The sequence below is a fragment of the Monodon monoceros genome, unplaced genomic scaffold (assembly GCF_005190385.1).
Source record: "Monodon monoceros isolate NGI ecotype Baffin Bay Population unplaced genomic scaffold, NGI_Narwhal_1 Super_Scaffold_20, whole genome shotgun sequence".
Taxonomy (NCBI): Eukaryota; Metazoa; Chordata; class Mammalia; order Artiodactyla; family Monodontidae; genus Monodon; species Monodon monoceros.
The window spans coordinates 66,317,539-66,344,329 of record NW_021703777.1 but is presented as its reverse complement, the minus strand read 5'-3'; the positions used below and the strand labels follow the sequence as shown (position 1 = coordinate 66,344,329).

The 26,791-nt window shown below is 40.7% G+C and overlaps 1 protein-coding gene across 8 annotated transcripts in view; it reads right to left on the bottom strand.

Moving 5' to 3' along the window:
• The window catches only part of TEC (tec protein tyrosine kinase), a 149,629-nt gene that overhangs the window by 59,408 nt on the left and 63,430 nt on the right, over positions 1 to 26,791 (bottom strand). The window contains exon 1 of one of the 8 annotated variants that reach the window (XM_029234633.1): positions 6,493 to 6,771. The exons of the other annotated variants lie outside the window; for them this stretch is intronic. The gene's annotated coding sequence lies outside the window, so the exon portion shown is untranslated. Of the gene's footprint in view, positions 1 to 6,492; positions 6,772 to 26,791 lie in introns of those variants that run through there. 8 annotated transcript variants of the gene reach the window in all.

Here is a 26,791-nt window from a genome sequence, read left to right as displayed (position 1 = left end):
ATACATGCAAACTGATCTATAGTGTCAAAAATCAGATCAGTGATTACCTAGGGATAGTGGGAATGAAAGAGGAGGTATGAATTACAAAAAGCATGGGGAAATTTTGGGGGGTAATGGATATGTTCATTATTTTATTGTAGCGATAGTTTCACAAGTGTATACATATATCAAAACTCCTTAAATACTAAAAATAGCATTTTCTTTGCTGTTTGTGTTACAAACTACACAATGAAGTTAGTGAGTTTCAAATGTTATATTAGTCATATTGATGCTTATATACATGTTTAGGCACAGGTAGCTACACCGTGAAAATGATAGTAGCTCAGTAATATAAAATAATAAAAGTCACATAAGTGTCATAGGTAGATTTGTATCTGGGTTTTTTTCCCCAGAAAATATTTATTGTAAATTATTTTCTACTTTGGGATAAAAAATATTTTTTAATTATATTCAAACTATATATATGTGTGTGTGTGTATATATATATATATATATATATATGCCAAAAATTTCTAGTGCTAGGCACAATACTCATTGTTCCAGCAGGAGGAATAATTCGATACTCTAAACTGCTGAAAATCTTACAGTCTCCTTACGTGATCTGTCTCTGGTGCAATTCCTATTACAGTATAAACAGTAGAAATTTGATGGATATTTTTCTTATTTCAGTAAGAAACAGGAATGGTTAAGGGAAAAGTTACTTTTTCTTATGTCCTATAAAAGGACAAAAATTCTACAATTTTGATAAAATTTGTTAAATACCTGGGAATAAACTTTATAAGAAATGAGTAGAACATATATGAAGAAAAATAGAAAACGTCACTGAGAGATATAAAGGAGAATTCTAGGTAGGAAATCTAAACCACCATAAAAAAAAACCTCCTCAAATAATATAATTTAAATACATGCAGTTAACTGTATATTGATTATAACCTCAATAGAGCTGAAAAAAATATGGTTGCTGCCATCAGGTACCTTGACATCTGGGAACATTTGGAAACTAAGCAATTCTTTGCTAATAATTTAGTGTTACAAATCATAGACTTAAAAAAGGAAAACCGCAATGACAAAAGAAAAAAATAGGTATAAAAATTAAGCAACATAACTTCATAATGGGCCAGAAGTAGGCAATCCATCAGCTCTCAATTAAATAAAGGCTCTGCCTTAGTATTTATTCTGATTTAGAAACAACTTATCCATTCACCTGATTCATCTAGTACTAAGTGAATTTCTGGTTAAAAAATAAAATTAATCTAATACCTTCCCCGAAGCTGGTGCCGGTCCTACACTCCTCTTCCTTCCTTTCTCATCATCTGCTTCTCCGAGGCAGGCGTGGAAAAGGTCACCAGCTGGAAGGTCAATGAAGACACACCCACCTCCTCCTCAGCACCTGGCACGTGGCAGGTGCCCAACAACTTTTTGCATAAGTGCATGAATGAATGAGGACATGAATGAACAGGAGGCGATTCAGCTAAGTGGACAGGAGGCCTTCCTTAGGTCTGATTTCACAATATCCAGTCACAGCCACCAGTTTTCTGTGACTATGCTGCTTCAGAGAATAATTTCGGCTATAGCTTTATTTCTGCCCCTGCTCTCTCAGACATATGCCATCCCAGGGGGGCATAGGCATGCCACAAATCACCAGGACCTAAGAGAGCCTTCCTCTGCCCCTCTGTTCAATCAAAGCACACTGCTGCATGTGTGAATACCAATTAACAGAGTAACTGTCACGTTACAATCCTCAGAGACACAACTCTATCAAAGGACCCCTCCTCAACCACAGAGGTGGTAATCCCTGGATATGTCTCTGCAAATCTCTGCCTTTTTTGTTTGTTTGTTTAAGTAGGAAAAGAGAAGAAACGGAGAAAAAAGAGAGCAGGAAGGTCCTTTAACCTAGATTTCAGTTCTCAAGTTTCTATGGTTAACAGTGACTGGTAGAACTTTGCTTCTGTACTAGGGATTCTGTGTGCGTGTGTGTGTGTGTGTGAGTGTGTGCGCGCGCGCGCGCACGCATGCATTCTGAGGCTCTCCAGTAGACACTTCGTGTGTTCAGGGGTTTTTTTTAATGACATTTTATATCTTTATGAAAGTGGAAATAACTAGAATTACATGAAAGTGATCTCTTATCAAGAGGAACTTGGGAGACAGAAGCTTTGTGAGTTTCTGGTGGATGAGAATTACAGACAGCAAACAGGGCAAAATAGAAAATTCCATTTCCAGGATGGATGGTAGGTGGCAGAAGCAATTAGTAATGCCAACACACGAGGCAAACTCTGTGGCTTTTGCATGCACTATGAACCCACAGCTGCAGCACGAGTAGGGGTACGATTCTCATCCCCACTCCCAATATCCCCATCATGACCAAAGGGATTGATGAATCCAGAGAAATCACAGCCCCAGGAGTGGGAAACCCCTGTGGCAATTGCCCCACAGCCTCACACTAGGAGGCTGACCTGTGATATATACGCAGGACTGGGTTTCTGGGCAGGGAAAAAGCTGGGAGGCTCATAGCCTCTTGGGAAATTGACCTCCACACTGTCCACACCAGACCAGTTCCGCCACTAAGAAAAACCTGTCTGCTTATCTAATGTGAGTGGACCACAAAGGTGTTTCCAGACAAGTATGAACTGGAGATGTGATTTCTTTAACACTGAACAGAGCTCTGCTAGGGTCCTGCAAGACCAGAGCATTAGCTTGGTCTTTAAATAAGCTTCCACTGGACCATATACAATATTTCTCTAGTTTTCTCCAGTGTTAAAGGGATCACCCTGCAGTTTGTTTTCTAAATACCTTTAAAATATTCAACGGGCTATAACAGTAGCTTCCCTAGACTGCTTGCTGCCCCTGAGAAAGCGGCATCCCTCCTTTTTTTCCTATAAAGATAATCGGTCGTCCTAGGAAAAGTTCCTTCCTTTTGCTTCTACTGGGGCCTAGGGGCTGGGGGTGAATGGGAGGAGGGTGAGCAGGTGGGCGTGGGGAGAAGGAATCACCAGGAGAACAGCAGCAACAAAGAGAAAATGTGTATCTTGGATTGAGGTCTCTCATAAGGAAAGATGAACTGCCCATCAATTCTCCCCACAGTAAGATATCCAAAGAGAAATATACAAAATTGCCTAGTTCCACAGGTTTCTGGAGGCCTAAGAGGTGCCAATCACTGCTTTTACTATGGTTTCTATAGGGATATTCACTTTGTGTTACAATTAATTTACGGAAAACTTTGGTAAAACGACCTCTTAATTGCAAACATTCTACAGATAAAATTATTTTTAAAACAATTTCTTCCACTAACTGGGTACGCTTTATGACATCAAGGAAGTTCTGTTGATATGTTTTGAGGTGTAATGATAGTATAAAGGTTAAGATGCTTTATGACATCAAGGAAGTTCTGTTGATATGTTTTGAGGTGTAATGATAGTATAAAGGTTAAGATGGAGACTCTGTCTTTTGGAGGTGGATACTGAAGCATCTGTAGAAGAAATGGTATGATTTCTATATGATAGTGAGAGTGGGAAGGATTTGCTACAGGATAATGGAAGTGGGGGGAGGGAGTATGACTGGGGCTTATTTGGCTGAGTGCTGGATACATGGGGGTCACTGCACTATTCTGTCTACTCTTGAGTATGTTTGAAAAGTCTAAAAAATACTTCTTCCCATCACATGTTAAAAATCCTGATCAAAGCAGTAGTTGGATCTACTTACAAAAATTTTTTGTGAGAATATAGAAAGGGTCCATTATAAACGGGTAGAAAGTACAGATGGGCAAATTGCTTAACTAAGACTACTAAAGCTTTAGCTATCCTTGTGGTACTGTGTTACACTGGATTCAGAAGAAGAATCAACACAATCCCTGATGTTCACACAGTGCTCTTAGAGGTCATGTTTATACAGCTCCTTGCATCCATCAATCTCTAAGTGCTCCAATTTTAATTATAGATCTACTGATCCTGATCAAGTAATGAGCTATTTAGCATCTGCATTTTACAATTAGGTAAATGGGGCACTGAGGTTAAACCAATTGATCAAGGGCAAATGAAGAAGATACAGAACCCTAGGCTGCACTGCTCTACCCTTCATTGACTATTGCAGCTGGGGGTCATAATTAAACTATTCATCCCTCTTAGTTTGCTATTGCTAAAACAATTAACCCTCAAATAATCTAGTAAAAATTAATCCATGTTGCAGAATACATGGCCATTCCAAGAGATGCTCCCCAATGCCAAATACAAGATCCTCACAGCCTAGCAGCCAGGCTATACTCACTGTGAGCCCACCAGCACCTGTGATGGGGCGTTATCTGGTTGATTTTCTCTGAGGGACCACATCACACCACCTAGACGGCAACCAGCCTTGCAAGGCTTTCAAGGAACTTGTAGGAGTTACTGTAGCAACTCCAGTGAGTATATCTGAAACCACCATATTACCAAGCACAGGCTTTTAAGTGGATTCAGAAAGAAAGGTGGTTTTTCTCATCAATTCACTAAGGTAATATTAGGTCAAACCAGAAGAAACTGCTATTTTTGTTGTCAAAAATGATCAAATATTAGTAATTTCAGATGGTTCCATTTAATAGATTTGTACCCTTAGAACATTTTGGTCCTACTCACATACCTCACACTCTGAAATAAAAGTAGCCTGTACTTTTTCTAACTTCTGCATATCATAAATGCAGTTATCATTTGTGAAACTCTTGTTGGGTACCTGATGTCCATAATAGATGGGTAGGGGAACAGCACCCACCTGGTGTGCTCACCACCAGCACCCAGCACAGCCAGAACTCAATCAATATTTGGTGTGGACAACCCAGGAAAATGTTGGAATTATAATTAGATTTAACTTAACCAAATTAAAGCATCAGACAGTTAATCTAGAGTAAGCTCAATTATTTCAAATCACACACTATTTCAATTGCCGAATTGATAGTTATTTCATTGTTGCATGTTTCATGGATGTCACAATTGTGCACTTTGTAATTTGTAAACTTTTCATTCTTAGTTATGAAAGGAAGTAGGTCACAATGAATAGTTTATGTCCCCAAATCAAGTCTTACATTCCATACACAGGATATTAAACAAAGTCTGGAATTAACCCACATATCCTCAGACCTTTCTATTATCTCCCCTACACCTCCTTACCCTTCCAGCTCTCACAGTCAACATTTACGTAGTATCTGCTCCTGTTCCCAGGAACTTCCAACTGATTGGGAAGAGATGATTATTCATAAGGCAGTGTGAAAAGTTCTTTCCCGAACAAAATGCAGTGGGACACAAAGGAAGAAGAGGTTAATTCTTCCAGAAGAAGAGTCAGAGAAGGCTGCATGGAGAAGGTGTCTCTTTGAGCCGACCGAGCCTTGAATCATGAACAATAGTTTTCCAAGCAAAGAAAGGAGAAAAAGTATCACCAACAGCTAGAACATCATAAGCAAAGGTGTGTGGTTACAAAAGAGCACGGCAGATCTAGGGATGTCAGTGTACCTGTATGTTCAGATGTACTGAGGAGGAAAAGTGGAAGAGGCAGGACAGGAGGCTGGGAGGGTGAGAAGGGACCAGATTATGAAGGGCTCTGTATATAGGGCTAAGGGGTTGCACTTAATCTTCAAGGCAATGAGGAACCATGGCCTGGTACGATTATATTTTGGCATGCAAGGACCCAGGCGGTTAAAAACACAAAACTAAGCCTGGCTCTGTTACTTGGTGTGCTATTCTTCTTTGGAGGAAGAAACCTGGGTAGCTTTTGAAAAACAAAAATGAAAGGACAAACCATTTTTACTTTGCTTTACATATCTTATACCTCTTCATACTAAGAACCAGCAGGACTCTAACAAGAGCTTACTGCTTAAGAGCAAAGACTGGAGCCAGAATGCCTGAGTTTGAATCTCAGCTCTGCCACTTACTTGCTGTGTCTCGTCAGACAAGTAACTTAACCTCTCTGTGCTTTAGTTCCTTTCGCTATACCATGGGGTGACTAATAGCACCACAACTTCATAAGTTTGTTGTAAGAATTAAAGAGTCAATTCATGTTAAGCTGTCAAAACAAAGCTGACAAATGGTAAATGCCTGATAAAATTAGCTATTAATATTATTTGAAAAAAATATTAGTCCTTAGGGAAAATAAAGGAAAAGTCACTAGTTCTGTTAAAGGAAAGACCCTCACACCTACCTTCTAGACCCTAGGAGAGATCTTCTGAGAACTGATGTCAAATTGGATTGTATCTTAGAAAATAAAATGGCGTGAATGAGATTCTTCCCTGGGTCATGACAAATATCAATTCCCTAAAACTACAGGAGGATCTACTAGAAATGACCAGTATCCACCAACATCCACCCTTTTCATCCAGAAAAAGAGATTAACCTTTACTTCATAGGTCTGATAATTCTGTTTTTAAAAAGGACGGTTGATGCTTCATGTGACTGTGCTATTTTTGCCTTTTGAGGCTATTTTAGCTGTCTTACAGTATGAAACCAATAATGAATCAGCAAGTGGCTATATACGTACTTCCTTTTTACGTTAGAAACAGTTGATCTCTGGTAACGCACAGCCTTTACACACAGCAGCAGAGGACATCTTTGGCCAAAAATTTCTCTTCCTTCAAAGTATAATAGTAGTATTACAAAGGAATACTTCTACCAGTTTCTTAGGCTTTCTTGAGGGCTAATTCTTTTTCTGTTGAATATAAAGACTAATATAAGTATGAATCAGACAGTCTCAGCTGGATTCCTGGCTCTGCCACGTTCTGGCTCTACAACCTTGGGTAAGGTACTCAACCTCCCTGTCCTTCAGTTTCCTCATTTGTAAAATGGGAATGATAACTGCATCTACCTTATAAAGTTCAGAGGATTAAAGTTAATACTTGCAAAGCACATAAGACCATGACATATGGTAAGCACTATGGAAGTATTTGGTAAATTGAAAAAAAAAAAGCTTACAAAAAAGTCCCAAAGCCCTCTGCTCCTAAGCCCAGAAGGCAATCTTGATTTTCACTGTGCAAAAGGATGTGCATTCAGCAGACCATCAGAATACTGACCAAATTTTAAAAACCACTGCACTTACATTACTGTCTTCCTCAATCATTCTGTAATCTAAATACTTGGGTTTATGCTTCCATGGACATTTTGGCTCTTGAGATTTTATTTAGGTTACCTTGAAGACAGTGTAGAACATAGAGATTAATCATAGTAAACATGAATACTAAATTGAAGAATGCTTAATGACCAGACAGTTGTTTGGCAAATAGTTTATTGACCCAGCAGACTTAATTCTGCTCCTGTTGGAAAAAGAATCTGTCTTGATTCTTCTGACTTTATACTGGTTGTAAAAGAAACAGAATAATAGAATAACATGTTTTTCTTGTTTAACTGGTCGTTGAACATAGAATTTAGGTATAATGGTTTTTCTCATTTTGGAATGTTTTGTATTTGAACCTTAATAAAACTTAACATGCAAAAAAAAAAGGATGTACATTCAGGAACCAGGAAATTATAAAAAGGATAATGCTTTCCATTGCCTCTGTTTTTAAAGTAGAAATATCTTCCTTCTTAAAATTTTTTTTGGCCCAAACAGACAGAAGAGTTTGAAATATTCTGTTTGCATACAAATGGCCTTGCAGGGTAGGTATTTTCTCCATTTACAGATAAAGAAACTGAGACTCGGAGAGTTTTATCAACTGACCAATGTCACAGCTGGTAAATGACAGATCCAGGATTCAGAGCAAATCTGTCTGGTTTTAAAGCCTGCTGCACATCCCCTTGGGAAGCTAACTCCTTCTGGGATAGAGAGAATTAAATGGATTAGATCTGATGATTTCAAATTCACTTCTCTAGTCCCAACTTCTCACCTGGGCCTGATTCAGTATCTCTGACTACGTAGCAAGACACTTCTCTTTATGTCTTTCATTTATATCTCTTTAACATGATACAGAATAAATTCGCCATACCCATCCTTGAACCTGAATCCCATTCAATCATTCAACAATCATTTATTATCTACCACAGGTCAAGCACTGGGCTAAGCAATGCTTTCACCTGCCTTGTGACTAGTTAAGAGTCAGAGACTGAAAAAACAATTGTACTAATAATTTATTGAACAGAGATAGGTGGTAAGAAGTAAAAAGCACAAGATGATATTATACATGGAAAACGAATCTAACCTAGAAGATCAGAGAGGCTGCCCTGAGCAAGTGATATTCAAGCTGAAACCTGAAGAAGCTAGTCAGTCAAGGGAGGGGAGGCATGGATTCTGGACAGAGGACACAGCTATAGTACATGCTCTAATGTGGAAAGGAGCCTCTAAGGAACACAAAGACTGGTGAGCTGGAAGGTTACAAGTGAGGAAGAGAAGGAATTGCAGGTGAATGTAGGCAGATGGGCAGGCTACTGGACCAAAGGCCTGCTGAGGACTTCTGAGGTTTAAATTAGCGATAATGAGAAGTTTCTGAAGGGTTTTAAGCAGGAGAAGAACGTGATTGTATTTGTGTTTTTAAAAGATCACTGTGGCCCTTATGGACCACAGACTGGAGAGGACAAGAGTAGAAAAAGGAACCTATTAGGATGTGACAGAGATCCCTAGTTGTCTAGCCACAATATCCACTTCTCAGCAGTAACGGAACCCTAACTTTTAGTTGTGTATATTAATATTCAGAATAAAAGACTATTTCTTGGGCTTCCCTGGTGGCGCAGTGGTTGAGAGTCCACCTGCCAATGCAGTGGACGCGGGTTCGTGCCCCGGTCCGGGAAGATCCCACATGCCGCGGAGCGGCTGGGCCCGTGAGCCATGGCCACTTAGCCTGCGCGTCCGGAGCCTGTGCTCCACAACGGGAGAGGCCGCAACAGTGAGAGGCCCGCGTACCGCAAAAGACAAAAACAAAAACAAACAAAAAGACTATTTCTTGGCTCCCTTTGCAGCGAAGTATGGCCATGTGGCCAAGTTCTAGTCAATGAGATATAGGCAGAAGTCTGTATGGAACGTAAGGGAAGGCTGTTAAGGGAAATCGACTCAGGTGGGAGAAGTACCTTCTTGCTTGCTTTCTTCCTTCTTCCAACCTGAAATTCAGAGATGGCTGCAGCACCAGCAAAAATCTTGGGCCAAAATAAAAGATATAAACTAGGATGATAGAAGGGAAAGACAGGCTCCAAGATCCCTGGGTTGCATCTACCATACCAGTTTAGGACAGCCTGCCTCCAGTCTTTGTCTTTTTTCCACCCTGACAGAGGAAAAAAAAATCTATTTTATTTAAGCTATTGTACTATTATTTAAGGGGTTTGTGTGATATATAGCCTAACTCCATCCTAACTGATACAGAGGCTACTGTATTCATCCAAGAAGAGGCAGGGGTGGTTTGGATCATGGTGGTGGTAGAGATGGGAAAAAGTGGCAGGACTGAGATTATATTTAGAAGATAGAATCAACAATATCTGTTGAGAGTCCAGACATGAGAGAGGGTGAAGGAGAGGGGTAAGGTCAGACTGACTTCCAGGTATCTGGCACAAGCAGCTGGGTAGACCACAGTACAATTACTGAGGTAGAGATGGTAGGGACATCCTGAGTTTCTTTTCAGACATTCTGAATTTGAGATGCCTGTGGAAACTCTGAGGCCTCAGAATAGACATCAGGCTGGGAAACATAGTGGAGACGTCATTCGCACATAGATGCCAACCCAAAGCCACTGGAATGGATGATGTCTCCTAAGGCAAGTGCAGAGTGAGAAAAGCGGCCTGAGAACAGAACCTTGAGGAACGCTGACTCTTAAAGGAGACAAGAACCAGTAGCCAGAAAGGAAGCAGGAAGACCGTGGAGCTCACCCCAGGAGATAAACGCCATTACTCATTATATGAACCAGAAGGGCTAGGGGCCATCAAAGAGGCAGGGAGATCACTTCCATATGGCATTGTAAGAACATGGAAGCAGGGTCTAACAGACAAAGACGGGCCAGGCGGAGGATAAGGAGAGAGGAGCAAGGAACAGGAGAAGCAGAATGTTCTGAGAGTCTGGTGTGGTGGGAGCGAGCTCCGAGACTGGAGAGGGACTTTGGAGGGGCTACATTCTGGGCAGATGGGAGAGGCGGAATCATCCCCTTCCCCCGACACCCCGAGAATCAAGAGCCCGGTAGGTGTTCCTCCACTCACAGCCAGAGTCATAGGTGGACCCCAGGCTGCCTGGCTCCAGCCCACCATGGCTTGTTTGAAGGTAGGCAGGCTTCATCCACTACACTGGAACTCCTTTCAATTATCCTAAATTTTCTGCTGTCAGTTAAAAGTTTTAAAGGAGTGTGGGGTTGAGGGTCAGGAATCTTATGGACTCAGAGCAACAAGAGAAGTCAAAAAGAAGGATTTCTCTGTACCGAGGGTTAACACTAACAGCAAGGTTACTAACTTTTCTTCAAGGTTCACTATATGGCAGATCGTGTTTTAAACTCATTTAGTGCATGTTTTAGAGGCGTTCTCTCAACTGATTCCCACAACAGCCCTGTGAGGTTGTAACTATTATTGTCCCCATTTCACAGATGAGGAAACTGCGGCACAGAGCAGTTAAGTTCACTTGTCCAGCTTCATATGAGCTACTGAGTGACCGAGCCTGGGACTGGAACACTGGCCATCTGACATCAGAATCAGTGCTTCTTGTTTTAGTTAGAAAGCTTGCTTTTCTTAACCCCAAAAAAGAATATTTCCAGCCATAACATTAATTAGTGGAAAAATAATGATGTAAAGCCATAAGCAGGATAATAACTACTTCACTTGAGAGCTGAGGGAAATGGCCAAAGAAAGGTAAGTTGCTTTCTTTCTTTGACTGGTGACTCAGAATGAAAGGAACCGGGTTTTAGTCAGCCTGGTCTGCTCTCTTCCAGTGCTGTTCTTCTAGAGCAGAGCCCCTGGGAATGTGCTTATAACAACTGGACACAGTGTAGACAATTCAGTCAGTCTGTGCCCATAAGAACAAAAGAAGGTGTGACCCCAACATGTAACCATGACACAGAGGAAGTCAGATGGAGGAAACTGTTCCACTTTTAGTCAAAGTTCACAGAAGTAAAAGTGAGTTGGAGGCAAGGTGTCTGGGGCACTGGAACAAAAGAACCAATATTTCCACTGGAGATACAAATAGCAGACCTCAGTACTTCAAACGAAGGCCTTTCAAGAGAGAACAGTCACTGAGAAGTCAGAGTTGGGGCTGTGAAGCTACACAGAGATGTCTGGGCTAAGCAGTTATAATCAATCATGATTTGGAGGTTCTGGCTGAACCCAGAGAGGCCTTACAGACGGCACACACACACAACACACACACACACACACAGGGGCTGAGTATCATTGAGGATTTGCACAACTCAGCGCATCATTATTAGAAACCCAGCTCACATCAACTTTGATGCAGGCGCTGGGAAGGGAAGGGGGATGTACTGATAAGCAGACATGGTCTCTGCCCTTTCTCAACTTTCTTTCCTATTTTTGCATTTCGTTAGCATACAGATAAGAGTTAACACAGCAGGCTCGAGGCTGCTACTCTTAGAAAGGCCTACTTGCTGGTTCTGCAGTTGGCCTGGGCTGGCATCTAGGAACTCTGACTTTGGGAAGGTCCCATCATTCCCAGCACCGATAAGAATTGCTCACTGGGCCTAAACTGTTTGTACAGACAATTTGATTTATGCTGAACACCTGCTTTTCCTTCTGGAGTCCGGAATTTTGGTTCATGCTAGGCAAATGGTGCCTATTTAACCAGCCAGTCCCCTAATGGGTCTCTGATGAGCTTCCTGGTAGGCAATATTTCACATGTGTTGTCAACTCACTGTTGGGGGTTTAAGCACATTCAAGGTGACTCCGCTGAGAAAGGACTCTTGCAAGCTCACGCCTGGTGTCTTCAGGATTTCACCTCATGTGCCTTTTCCCTTTGCTGATTTTACTTTGTATCCTTTTGCTGTAATAAATGAGTCATGAGTACAATAATATGCTGAGTCCAATGAGTCCCCCCAGCAATTAATCAAACCTGGGGGGTGGCCTTAGAGATCCCTCCATTTCTCCAAAACAGTTGGTAAACTGAAATGAACTTTGAAGTAAGAAAGACCTGACTTAAACCCCAACGATGATACTTATTAGCTGTGAATCACTGAGGTCGTTAATAAAGTTCCCTAAGCCTTGGATTTCTCTGAAAATAAGATAGTAAAACCTGCCTCAGAAGACTGTTGTGAAGATTAAGTATGTGGTAGACACTCAATGAACATTATATGCTTTTCTCTTTAGACTAACATGTGAATGGCACCCCTACGGATGTGCAGGGCCCAGCCTGTACACACCAGGCAGCCCTAATGAGTTTCACTTCACCCACTCCTCCCTCCACTAATGTGCTGGAGTCAGCTTGTGCCAGCTCATGAGAGCCTACTGTGCACACCATTTCCGTGCTCCATTTTCAATGTCATGTTGGTGGCTGGAAATCTGCCACGGTAGGAGTACGTAAACCATGGAAAGTAGCAAATACTAAAAATATGGGCTTCCCCCTTGACCCCCAGTTGCTAAACATTTACTATCACACCACTGTCCCCTTCATTAAAAAATCAAGTAAAAATGAAGTTCCTGCCAGACAAGCTTTATTGCCTAAACAAAGGCGGCAAGCATATATGCATTTTAAAAAGCAATAGGCTGGGCTTCCCTGGTGGCGCAGTGGTTGAGAGTCTGCCTGCCAATGCAGCGGACACGGGTTCGTGCCCCGGTCCGGGAAGATCCCACATGCCGCGGAGCGGCTGGGCCCGTGAGCCATGGCCACTGAGCCTGCGCGTCCGGAGCCTGTGCTCTGCAACAGGAGAGGCCACAACAGTGAGAGGCCCGCGTACTGAAGAAAAAAAAAGCAATAGGCTACACGAAAATATGCTCAACATTATTAGCCATAAGGGAAGTGCAAATCAAAACCACCAACTAGGAGGACTTCAATCAACAAGAGAGATTTTAACAAGTGTCCTAAGGAGGATGTGGAGAAACTGGAACCCTCAATCACTCCTGGTAGGAATGTAAAATGTCACAGCCCCTCTGGAAAACAGTCTAGCACTCCCTCAAAACGTTAAACACAGTTACCCAATGACCCAGCAAGAAAAATGAAAACATATGTCTACACAAAAACTTGTACTTGGATATTCACAGCAGCTCCATTCAAAATAGCCAGAAGGTGGAAACCACCCAAATAGCCATCAACAGAGAAGTGAATAAACAAAATGTGGTATATCCTTATAATAATGTAACATTATGTAATTCTAAAAAGGAATGAGGCCTGGGTATATATCTGAAAAAGAAAAAACAACACAAACACTAATTCGAAAAGATACATGCTCATAGTAGCAGTATTTACAATAGCCAAGACATGGAAACAACCTAAGTATCCATCAACAGATGAATGGATAAAGAAGATGTGGTCTATGTATAAAGTGGAATACTATTCAGACATAAAAAAGAATGAAATTTTGCCATTTGCAGCTACATGGTTAGATTTGTATGGCATTATGCTAAGTGAAATTAAGTCAGACAAAGATAAATACTGTATGGTATCACTTATACGTGGAATCTAAAAAATACAACAAACTAGTGGATATAACATAAAAGAATCAGACTCTCAGATACAGAGAACAAACTAGTGGTTACCAGTGACGAAACGGGGAGGGGCAGTATAGGGGTGGGGAAGTGGGAGGTACAAACTACTGGATGTAAGATAGGCTTAAGGATGTACAACACAGGGAATATAGCCAATATTTTGCAATAACTGTAAATGGAAAGTAACCTTTAAAAATTGTATTAAAATAAAACATTTTTAAAGGAATGAGGTACTGATACACGCTACAATATGAATGAAACTTGAAAACATTACGCTAAATGAAAGCAATATACAAAAAAAAGGTAACATAGTGTATGACTGTTTATATGGAATGTCCAGAACAGGCAAATCCATGGAGACAGGAAGCAAATTAGTGGTTGCCAGGGGCTGGGAGGAGGGGGGAGGGGGGACTGACTGCTTAATAAGCACAAGGGTTGTTCATTCGTTCATTTGTTTGTTTGTTTCAAAGACCCATTGCTTTCCTTTGTTGGCTTTCCTTGTATCAGTCTTTAGGATTCTATCATGTTTAGTCTACTCCTTTACACTGGAAGTCCTTCTGGCTGAACATTTTAATGACCCATCTTGATAGTTTCCAGCTAGTTTCCAGTTTTTTTGTCTTGAGGAATGACCAAAACTATATGCAGTTTTTCAGATGTTAATTACGTAATTTTGTGCCATCTGGATTTATACGACCTAATATATTATACCTTATGACTTTTCAGATGACTTATAATGACAATTCAGAATCATAATAATAATGATAGCTAATTTTTTAAAGATGCAAATTGTTTTCAATACCAATTTTTAAATAGATGTTCACAACTGTATGAAATAGGTAAGGCAGATGCTACACCCCCCACCGCACCCTCACCTTTTTACGTATAAGATCACTGAAGTTCAGAGTAATTATGTGACTCCCTGTTTCCACAGACCAAATAAACACTAGACCTTGGGTTTACTGACTCCCCATTCTTATATTTGACAGTCTTAGAGACTATCAAAAGTTAGAGGCAGAAGTGCAGGATGTTATCTGCAGAGTTAATTTAAATTCATAGACTAGAAACTATTAGCAAAGAACGTAATTAAACTTCCTTCTAAATAAAAACAGAACAAAAAATATTTCTAGTGGTATGTCAGTGTCCTCATAGAGGAAATGAAAGCTACAAGCTGACATACTAAGTCAGCTTCATTTAGGCTTCTTTTGTATAATGTTTATGAACCTTAGTACCGAAAAAATTTAATTGCAATTTAGGAACCAATGGGTTATCTCAGAATGTATGGAAAGTAGCTCACTTGTACTTTCAAAAAATGCCTTAATGGATTTACTTTTTTTTTTTTTTTGCAGTACGCAGGCCTCTCACTGTTGTGGCCTCTCCCGTTGCAGAGCACAGGCTCCAGACGCGCAGGCTCAGCGGCCATGGCTCACGGGCCTAGCCGCTCCACGGCATGTGGGATCTTCCCGGACCGGGGCACAAACCCATGTCCCCTGCATCAGCAGGCGGGCTCTCAACCACTGCGCCACCAGGAAAGCCCTGGATTTACTTTTTTATATAAAATAAGGGAAACTATGTATCCTAAGTTTTATCGTAATTCCTTTTTTTTTTTTTGCCCCTATCACTTTATGTTATTATTTTTTAAATATTTAAATACCTCTGCACCCATTTCTCCCACCCTCCACCCCCTACCTCCAGCAACCACCAATCTGTTCCCCATATCTATAAACTTGTTTTTTTTACTTTTATTTTTTGATTCCACATATTTTAAAAATCACTCTGTATGTCTTTCTCTGACTTTCACTTAGCAATGCCTTTGAGGTCTATCTATGTTGTTGCAAATGGCAAGATTTCTTTTTTATGGCTGAGTAATATTCCTGTGTGTGTGTCTGTGTCTGTGTCTGTGTCTGTGTCTGTCTGTCTCTGTGTGTATCACAATTTCTTTATCCATTCACTCATTTATGGACATTTAGGTTGCTTCTATATCTTGGCTATTGTAAATAATGCTGCAATGAACCCTGAGGGGTGTACATCTTTTCGAGTTAGTGTTTTCATTTTCTTCAGATAAATATCCATAAGTGGAATTGCTGGATCATATGGTAACTCTATTTTTAATTTTTTGAGGAACCTCCATATAGTTTTCTATACTTGCTGCACGAATTTACATTCCCACCAACATGCACAAGGGTTCCCTTTTCTCCACACCCTCACCAATACTTGTTATTTCTTGTCTTTTTTAATAGCCTTTCAGACAGGTGTGAGATGATATCTCATTGCAGTTTTGATTTGCATGTCTCTGATGATTAGTGATGCTGAATGCCTTTTCATGTACCAGTTGGCCATCTGTATGTCTTCTTTGGAAAAATGTCTATTCAGACCTTCTGCCCATTTTTTAACCGGATTTTTCTTTTTTGCTATTGAGTTGTATGAGTTCTTTATATATTTTAGATATTAACTCCTTATCGGATATATGATTTGCAAATATTTTCTCCCATTTAGCATGTTGCCTTTTCATTATGTTGATGATTTCCTTTGCTATACAGAAGGTTTTTGGGTTTTTTTTTTTTAAGTAACTTAGGTACTTTTTAAAAAATATATTTATTTATCTATTTCGCTGCACTGGGTTTTAGTTGCGGCACATGGGATCTTTCGTTGCGGCATGTGGGCTCTTCGTTGCAGTGCATGGGCTCTTCATTGTGGTGCGGGGGCTCCTCTAGTTGCGGCATGCTGGCTCAGTAGTTGCAGCACTCGGGCTCTCTAGTTGTGGTGCACAGGCTCCAGAGCATGCAGGTTCTAGAGCGTGTGGGCTCAGTAGCTGTGACACACAGGCTTAGTTGCCCCACAGCATGTGGGATCTTAGTTCCCTGACCGGGGATGGAACCCACATCTCCTGCACTGGAAGATGGACTCTTAACCATTGAACCACCAGGGAAGTCCTGCTATACAGAAGCTTTTTGGTTTGATGAAGACCAATTTGTTTATTTTTGCTTTTGTTGCCTTTTCTTTTGGTGTCAGATTTAAAAAATCATCACCAAGACCTACGTCAACGAGCTTACAGCCTAAGGATTTTTGCCTCTGTAGTTATCAGGGATATTGGCCTGTAACTTTCTTTTCTTCTGACATCCTTGTCTGGTTTTGATATTGGGGTAATGCTGGCCTTGTAAAATTAGTTTGGAAGAATTTCTTCCTCTTCTATTTTTTGGAAGAGTTTGAGACGGTTTAGCATTAATTCTTCTATTAATGTTTGGTAGAATTTTCCAGTGAAGCCATCTGGTCCTGGATTTTTGTCTGTTGGGAGGTATTTGATTAATGATTCAATCTCCTTCTTAATAATCTGTTCAGGTTTTCTATTTCTTCATAATTCAGTCTTGGTAGGGTATATGTTTCTAGGAATTTATCCATTTTTTCTAGATTGTCCAATTCATTGGTCTGTAATTGTTTGTAGTAGTCTCTATGTTTCTAAGTATTTCTGTGGTATCAGTTGTAAGATCTCCTCTCTCTTCTTTCCTTGATGAGTCTAACTAAGGTTTTGTCAATTTTGTTTATATATTCTTTTTATATAAATTTTTTCTTTTAATTTTTGGCTGCGTTGGGTCTTTGTTGCTGCATGTGGGCTTTCTCTGGTTGTGGTAAGTGGGGGCCACTCTTAGTTGTGGTGCACGGGCTTCTCACTGCAGTGGCTTCTCTTATTGTGGAGCATGGGCTCTAGGCACGTGGGCCTCAGTAGTTGTGGCACACGGGCTTAGTTGCTCCGCAGCATGTGGGATCTTCCCAGGCCAGGGCTCGAACCCATGTTCCCTGCATTGGCAGGCAGATTTCAAAGATTTGGCTTTAATTTCATCAATCTTTCCTTTTATCATTTTAGTCTCTATTTCACTTATTTTTGCTCAAATCTTTATTTCCTTCCTTCTACTAACTTTGGGTGTTATTTGTTCTTCTTTTTCTAGTTCCTAGAGGTATAAATAAGGTTATTTATTTCAGGCTTTTCTTGCTTATTAAGGTAGGCATTTATTGCTGAACTTCCTTCTTAGAACTGCTTTTGCATTCCATAAATTTTGGTATATTATATTTCCATTTTCATTTGTCTCAATATATTTTTCAATTTCTCTTTTGATTTCTTTTTTGACCCACTGGTTGTTCAGTAGCATGTCGTTTAATCTCCACATATTTGTGAATTTTCCAGCTTTCTTTGTGTAACTGTTTTCTAGGTTCACACTATTGTGATCGGAAAAGATGCGTGATATGATTTCATTCGTCTTAAATTTATTAAAATTTATTTGTGGCCTAACAGAGGATCTATCCCAGAAAAAGGCTTCCTCCAGAAAATAGCTTATATACTCATCTGGAGCCCCAATTTTTGCAACTTCCACCCAAGGGACACCTTCAGTTCACCTGGCTCTGATGGCCAGCAGGTCTTACACTTGCAGTCCATAGAACTGTATATATTTGCATAGTTTTAAAACCTGCTACCTGTGAGTCTGGCTTCCAGTTAGCCTGAATCTAAGTGCTGAATATCCTCCCCTTTGGGACAATGACAGGTCTCAGCATATCCTCAAATACTGGCACTATTAAAAATATGATAGGCTGCTTGGATAAGCACAAAGGTTTGAGAAACAACCAAGAGCTGGGGCAAAGTTTGAATGACAAGGTTCATCTCCTATACGAGGCCACTCTTTCAAGACTGGAAGAGGTGGTTGTTTTAGCTACTACACAGAAATCCATACAGAGAGTCAAGCAAAATGAAGAAACACAGGAATATGTTCCAAATGAAAGAATAAGATAAAATCTCAGAAAAAGAAACCTTAATGAAATGGAGATAACTAATTTACCTGATAAAGAGTTCAAAGTAACAGTGATAAAGATGTTCACCAAATTGAGGAGAAGAATGGATGAATACAGTGTGAACTTCAACAAAGAGATGGAAAATATACGAAAGTACCAAATAGATATCACAGAGCTAAAGAATACAATAACTGAACTGAAAATTACACTAAAGGGATTCAACAGCAAATTAGATGAAGCAGAAGAAAGAATTAGTCAACTCAAAGGCAAAACAGTGAAACTCACCCAGAGCAGCAAAAAAAAAAAAAAGAAAAACTGTGATGATAACTTAAGGATGAATGGAACAATAGCAGAAAGTCTAACATTCACATTATATGGCTCCCAGAAGGAAAACAGAGAGAGAGAAAGGGGCAGAAATCTTATTTGAAGTAATAATGGCTAAAAACTTCCCTAACCTGGGGAAGGAAACAGACATCCAGATCCAGAAAGTTCAGAGAGTTCCAAATAAGATGAATTCAAAGAGACCTACACCAAGGCACACTATAATTAAAATGCTAAAAGTTAAAGACGGGCTTCCCTGGTGGCGCAGTGGTTGAGAGTCCGCCTGCCGATGCAGGGTACACGGGTACGTGCCCCGGTCCAGGAGGATCCCACATGCCGTGGAGCGGCTGGGCCCATAAGCCATGGCCGCTGAGCCTGCGCGTCCAGAGCCTGTGCTCCACAACGGGAGAGGCCACAGCAGTGAGAGGCCCACGTACCGCAAAAAAAAAAAAAAAAGTTAAAGACAAGGAAAGAATCTCAAAAGCAACAAGAGGAAAGCAACTTGTTATGTATAAGAGAACCCTCACATAAGACTATCATCAGATTTTTCAGTAGAAACTTTGCAGCCCTCAAGGGAGTGACACAATACAGCCAAAGTGCTTAAAGAAAAAAAACTTCCGACCAAGAATACTTCACCCAACAGAGTTATTCAGAATTGAAGGAGAGATAAAGAGTTTTCCAGACAAACAAAAGCTACAGGAGTCACCACCACTAAATCAGATGTATAAACCTACAGGGACTTGTTTAAGCTGAAAGAAAGGGCACTAATGAGCAACAAGAAAATATTCGAAAGAATAAATCTCATGGGAGAGGTAAATATATAGTAAAGGTAGTGGATTAATCACTTATAAAGTTAGTATGAAGGTTAAAAGACAGAAGTAGTAAAAATAACTATGACTGCAATTACTAGTTAAGGGGTACACAAGATAAAAAGATGTAAAATAACATCAACAAACAAAAAGTCTGGGGGTAGAGAGTAAAAACCTTCAGCTTTAGAATGCAATTAAACTTAAGTTGTTATTAGCTTAAAATAGACTGTTATAGATATAAGTTGTCATATGTAAGCCTCATGGTAACCACAAAGCAAAAACCTATAGTAAATACACAGAAGATAATGAGAAAGGAATCTAGGCATACCACTAAAGAAAGTCATAAAATCACAAAGGAAGAGAGCAAGAGAAGAAAGGAACACAGACGAACTAAAAAAACAGCCAGAAAACAATTAACAAAATGGTAATAAGTACATACCTATCAATAATTACTTTAAATGTAAATGGACTAAATTCACCAATCAAAAGACATACAGTGGTTGAATGGATTTTTTAAAAAGACCCATCTATTGGGTTGGCCAAAAAGTTTGTTTGGGTTTTCCTGTAAGATGTTACAGAAAAACCCAAATGAATTTTTTGGCCAACCCAATATATGCTGCTTACAAGAGACTCACTTTAGATGTAAGGATACACACAGACTGAAAGTGAACAGATTGAAAAAGGTATTCCATGCAAATGGAAACCAAAGGAAAACTTGGGCAGCTTTACTTGTATCATACAAAATAGACTTTAAAATAAAGATTTGTATAAGAGTTGGAGAATCATAAACAATTATGCACCCAACGTAGGAGGAACTAAAAATATAAAGCAAATATTAACCAACTTAAAAGGAAAACAATGCAATAACAGTAGGGGACTTTAACACCCCACTTACATCAACGGATAGATCATCGAGACAGAAAATCAATAAGGAACAATCTGCCTTAAATGATACTTTATACAAGATGTACTTAACAGATACATACAAAACATTCCATCCAAAAAGCAACAGAATACACATTCTCCTCCAGTGCACGTGGAACATTCTCTGTTTCTGTTTAGAGTAATAAAAAAAGTTCTGGAATTAAACAGTGTGGTTTTTGCACATTATTAATATACGTAATGCCACTGAATTGTACACTTTAAAATGGTTACAATGGTAACTTTTATTTTATGGGTATTTAACACAGTAAGAAAAAAAGATATCATTAAGAGAGTTAAGGCAAACCACAAAGTACAAACAAGTATTTGCAAATCATATACAGATAATGAGTTTGATTCAGAATATATATACCTTTTAGAAATAAATTTTAAAAGGAAGAAAACCTAATTTTTAAAAAAGGAGGGGGCTTCCCTGGTGGCGCAGTGGTTAAGAATACGCCTGCCAATGCAGGGGACATGGGTTCAAGCCCTGGTCTGGGAAGATCCCACATGCCGTGGAGCAACTAAGCCCGTGTGCCACTACTACTGAGCCCACGTGCTACAACTATTGAAGCTAACATGCCTTGAGCCCGTGGTCCAAAACAAGAGAAGCCATCTCAATGAGAAGACCATGCACCACAAGGAAGAGTAGCCCCACTTGCTGCAACTAGAGAAAGCCTGTGCACAGCAACGGAGACCCAATGCAGCCGAAAATAAAAATAAATTAAATTAAATTTAAAAAACAATGGAGGAAAAATATCTAAATGGGTTCTCAACAGAGAGTAAATGCCAATAGACAATGAAAATAGGTAGACGTGCTCATCCTTTTTAGTAATCAGGGAAATGCATGTTGAAAAAAACACTGTAACACCACTACACACACACAGAAACCTGGCCGCCCAGAGACAGAGGTGAAGCTCAGGACTGAGCAGAAGGTGGGGGAGGTGTGGGGGGGTAGGTCTCCTATTCCACACAGCCAACAACCACTGCTAATACATGTTGAATATTTATAATTATTTGAAGACTTGAGAATCATATTTAGCCATGAAGTGGATTCTATTGATCACATAATCCAATTTCCTCATTTTAGGGTAGAAACTGGATAACTGACCTCCTCAAGATCACACTGGGGGAGACCTTCAAGGTGGCAGAGGAGTGAGACGTGGAGATCACCTTCATCCCCACAAATACATCAGAAATACATCTACATGTGAAACAACTCCTACAGAACACCTACTGAACGCTGGCAGAAGACCTCAGACTTGCCAAAAGGCTAGAAACTCCCCACGTACCTGGGTAGGGCAAAAGAAAAAAAAAAACAGAGACTAAAGAATAGGGACGGGACCTGCACCTCTGGGAGGGAGCTGTGAAGGAGGAAAAGTTTCCACACACTAGGAAGCCCCTTCACTGGTGGAGACTGCGGGTGGCGGAGGGGGGAAGCTTCAGAGCCACCGAGGAGAGCGCAGCAACAGGGGTGCGGAGGGCAAAGCGGAGAGATTCCCGCACAGAGGATCGGTGCCGACCAGCACTCACCAGCCCAAGAGGCTTGTCTGCTCACCCGCCGGGGCGGGCGGGGCTGGGAGCTGAGGTTCGGGCTTCGATCGGATCGCAGGGAGAGGACTGGGGTTGGCCACGTGAACACAGCCTGAAGGGGGCTAGTGCGCCACAGCCAGCCGGGAGGGACTCCGGGAGAAAGTCTGGATCTGCCTAAGAGGCAAGAGACAATTGTTTGGGGGTGCGGGAAGAGAGGGAATTCAGAGCACCGCCTAAACGAGCTCCAGAGATGGGTGCAAGCTGCGGCAATCAGCGCGGACACAAGAGACGGGCATGAAATGCTATGGCTGCTACTGCAGCCACCAAGAAGCCTGTGTGAAAGCACAGGTCACTATCCACACCTCCCCTCCCAGGAGCCTGTGCAGCCCGCCACGGCAAGGGTCCCATGATCCAGGGATAACTTCCCTGGGAGAACGCACGGCGCACATCAGGCTGGTGCAACGTCACACCGGCCTCTGCCACCGCAGGCTCGCCCCACATCTGCACCACTCCCTCCTCCCGGCCTGAGTGAGCCAGAGCCCCCTAATCAGCTGTTCCTTTAACCCCGTCCTGTCTGAGCGGGGAATAGACGCCCTCAGGCGACCTACACGTAGAGACGGGGCCAAATCCAAAGCTGAGCCCCGGGAGCTGTGCGAACAAAGAAAGGGAAATCTCTCCCAGCAGCCTCAGGAGCAGTGGATTAAATCTCCACAATCAACTTGATGTACCCTGCATCTCTGGAATACATGAATATACAATGAATCATCCCAAAATTGAGGCGGTGGACTTTGGGAGCAACGATACATTTTTTTTCCCCTTTTCTCTTTTTGTGAGTGTGTATGTGTATGCTTCTGTGTGTGATTTTGTCTGTATAGTTCCCCTTTTACAGTTTGTCCTAGGGTTCTGTCTGTCCGTTTTTCTTTTTTTTTAGTATACTTCTTAGTGCTTGTTATCATTGGTGGGGTTTTTTTTGGTTTGGTTGCTCTCTTCTTTTTTTATTACTTTTTTTAATTTTGAATAATTACTTTTTATTTTAATAACTTTATTTTATTTTTTCTTTCTTTCTTTTCTTCCTCCCTTTTCTTCTGAGCCATGTGGCTGACACAGTCCTGGTGCTCTGATTGGGTGTCAGGCCTGTGCCTCTGAGGTGGGAGAGCTGAGTTTAGGGCATTGGTCCACCAGAGACCTCCTGGCTCCATGTAATATCAAATGGCGAAAGCTCTCCCAGAGATCTCCATCTCAGCTCTAAGACCCAGATCAACTAAATGACCAGCAAGCTACAGTGCTGGACACCCTTTGCCAGACAACTAGCAAGACAGGAACGCAAACCCACCCATTAGCACAGAGGCTGCCTAAAATCATAATAAGGTCACAGACACCCCAAAACATACCACTGGACGCGGTCCTGCCCACCAGAAAGACAAGATCCAGCCTCATCCACCAGAATAAAGGCACTAGTCCCCTCCACCAGGAAGCCTACACAACCCACTGAACCAGCCTTAGCCACTGGGGGCAGACCCCAAAAACAACAGGAACTACAAACCTGCGGCCTGCAAAAAGGAGACCCCAAACACAGTAAGTTAACTGAAATGTGAAGACAGAGAAATACACAGCAGATGAAGGAGCAAGGTAAAAACTCACCGGACCAAAAAAATGAAGAGGAATTGGCAGTCTACCTGAAAAAGAATTCAGAGTAATGATAGTACAGATGATCCAAAATCTTGGAAATAGAACAGAGAAAATGCAAGAATCATTTAACAAGGACCTAGAAGAACTAAAGAGCAAACAAACAATGATATACAACACAATAAATAAAATTAAAAATTCTCTAGAAGGAATCAATAGTAGAATAACTGAGGCACAAGACGGATAAGTGACCTGGAAGATAAAGTAGTGGAAATAACTACTACAGTGCAAAATAAAGAAAAAAGAATGAAAAGAATTGAGGACATTCTCAGAGACCTCTGGGACAACATTAAACGTACCAACATTCGAATTATAGGGGTCCCAGAAGAAGAAAAGAGAAAGAAAGGGATTGAGAAAATATTTGAAGAGATTATAGTTGAAAACTTCCCTAATATGGTAAAGGAAATAGTTAATCAAGTCCAGGAAGCACAGAGAGTCCCACACAGGATAAATCCATGGAGAGACATGTCAAGACACATATTAATCAAGCTATCAAAAATTAAATACAAAGAAAAAATATTAAAAGCAGCAAGGGAAAAACAACAAATAACACAAAAGGGAGCCCCCATAAGGTTAAGAGCTGATCATTCAGCAGAAACTCTGCAAGCCAGAAGGGAGTGGCAGGACATATTTAAAGTGATGAAAGGGAAAAAGCTACAACCAAGGTTACTCTACCAAGCAAGGATCTCATTCAGATTTGACAGAGAAATTAAAACTTTTACAGACAAGCAAAAGCTAAGAGAATTCAGTACCACCAAACCAGCTTTACAACAAATGCTAAAGGAACTTCTCTAGGCAGGAAACACAAGAGAAGGAAAAGACCTACAATAACAAACCCAAAACAATTAAGAAAATGGGAATAGGAACATACATATCAATAATTACCTTAAATGTAAATGGATTAAATGCTCCCACCAAAAGACACAGACTGGCTGCATGGATACAAAAACAAGAGGCATATATATACTGTCTACAAGACACCCACTTCAGACCTAGAGACACATACAGACTGAAAGTGAGGGGATGGAAAAAGATTTTCCATGCAAATGGAAATCAAAAGAAAGCTAGAGTAGCAATTCTCATATCAGACAAAATAGACTTTAAAATAAAGACTATTACAAGACACAAAGGACACTACATAATGACCAAGGGATTGATCCAAGAAGAAGACATAACAATTGTAAATATTTATGCACCCAACATAGGAGCACTTCAATATATAAGGCAAAAGCTAACAGCCATAAAAGGGGAAATCAACAGTAACACAATCATAGTAGGGGATGTTTTTTTTTTTTGGCGGTATGTGGGCCTCTCACTGTTGTGGCCTCTCCCGTTGCAGAACACAGGCTCCGGACGCGCAGGCTCAGCGGCCATGGCTCACGGGCCTAGCTGCTCCACGGCATGTGGGATCTTCCTGAACCGGGGCACAAACTTGTGTCCCCTGCATCGGCAGGCGGACTCTCAACCACTGCGCCACCAGGGAAGCCCCATAGTCCCCATAGGGGACTTTAACATCCACTTTCACCAATGGACAGATCATCCAAAATGAAAATAAATAAGGAAACACAACCTTTAAATGATTCATTAAACAAGATGGACTTAACTGATATTTATATGACATTCCATTCAAAAACAACAGAATACACTTTCTTCTCAAGTGCTCACGAAATATTCTCCAGGATAGATCATATGTCGGGTCACAAATCAACCCTTGGTAAATTTAAGAAAATTGAAATCGTATCAAGTATCTTTTCTGACCACAACGCTATGACACTAGATATCAATTACAGGAAAAAAATCTGTAAAAAATACAAACACATGGAGGCTAAACAATACACTATTTAATAACCAAGAGATCACTGAAGAAATCAAAGAGGAAATCAAAAAATACCTAGAAACAAATGACAATGAAAATACGACAATCCAAAACCTACAGAATGCAGCAAAAGCAGTTCTAAGAGAGAAGTTTATAGCAATACAATCCTACCTCAAGAAACACCTCAAATAAACAACCTAACGTAACCTAGAGCAATTAGAGACAGAAGAACAAAAAATCCCCAAAGTTAGCAGAAGGAAAGAAATCATAAAGATCAGATCAGAAAGAAATGAAAAAGAAATGAAGAAAACAATAGCAAAGATCAATAAAACTGAAAGCTGGTTCTTTGAGAAGATAAACAAAACTGATAAACCATTAGCCAGACTCATCAAGAAAAGAAGGGAGAAGACTCAAATCAATAGAATTAGAAATGAAAAAGGAGAAGTAACAACCAACACTGTAAAAATACAAAGGATCATGAGATTACTACAAGCAACTATATGCCCAAAAATGGACAACCTGGAAGAAATGGACAATTTCTTAGAAAAGCACAACCTTCCAAGACTGAACAAGGAAGAAATAGAAAATATAAACAGACCAATCAAAAGCACTGAAATTGAGACTGTGATTAAAAATCTTCCAACAAACAAAAGCCCACGACCAGATGGCTTCATAGGCAAATTCTATCAAACATTTAGAGAAGCGCTAACACCCATCCTTCTCAAACTCTTCCAAAATATATCAGAGGGAGGGACACTCTCAGACTCATTGTCCAAAACCACCATCACCCTGATACCAAAACCAGACAAAGATGTCACAAAGAAAGAAAACTACAGGCCAATATCTCTGATGAACAAAGATGCAAAAATCCTCAACAAAAACTAGCAAACAGAAGGGCTTCCCTGGTGGCGCAGTGGTTGAGAGTCCAACTGCCGATGCAGGGGACACAGGTTCATGCCCCGGTCCGGGAAGATCCCACATGCCACGGAGCGGCTGGGCCCATGAGCCATGGCCACTGAGCCTGCGCTTCCAGAGTCTGTGCTCCGCAACGGGAGAGGCCACAACAGTGAGAGGCCCGCGTACCGCAGGAAAAAAAAAAACAAAAAACTAGCAAACAGAATCCAACAGCACATTAAAAGGATCATACACCATGATCAAGTAGGGTTTATCCCAGGAATGCAAGGATTCTTCAATACATGCAAATCTGTCAGTGTGATACACCATATAAACAAATTGAAGGAAAAAAACCATATGATCATCTCAATAGATGCAGAAAAAGCTTTTGACAAAATTCAACACTCATTTATAAAAAAAAAAAACCCTCCCGAAAGTAGGCATAGAGGGAACTTACCTAAACATAGCAAAGGCCATAT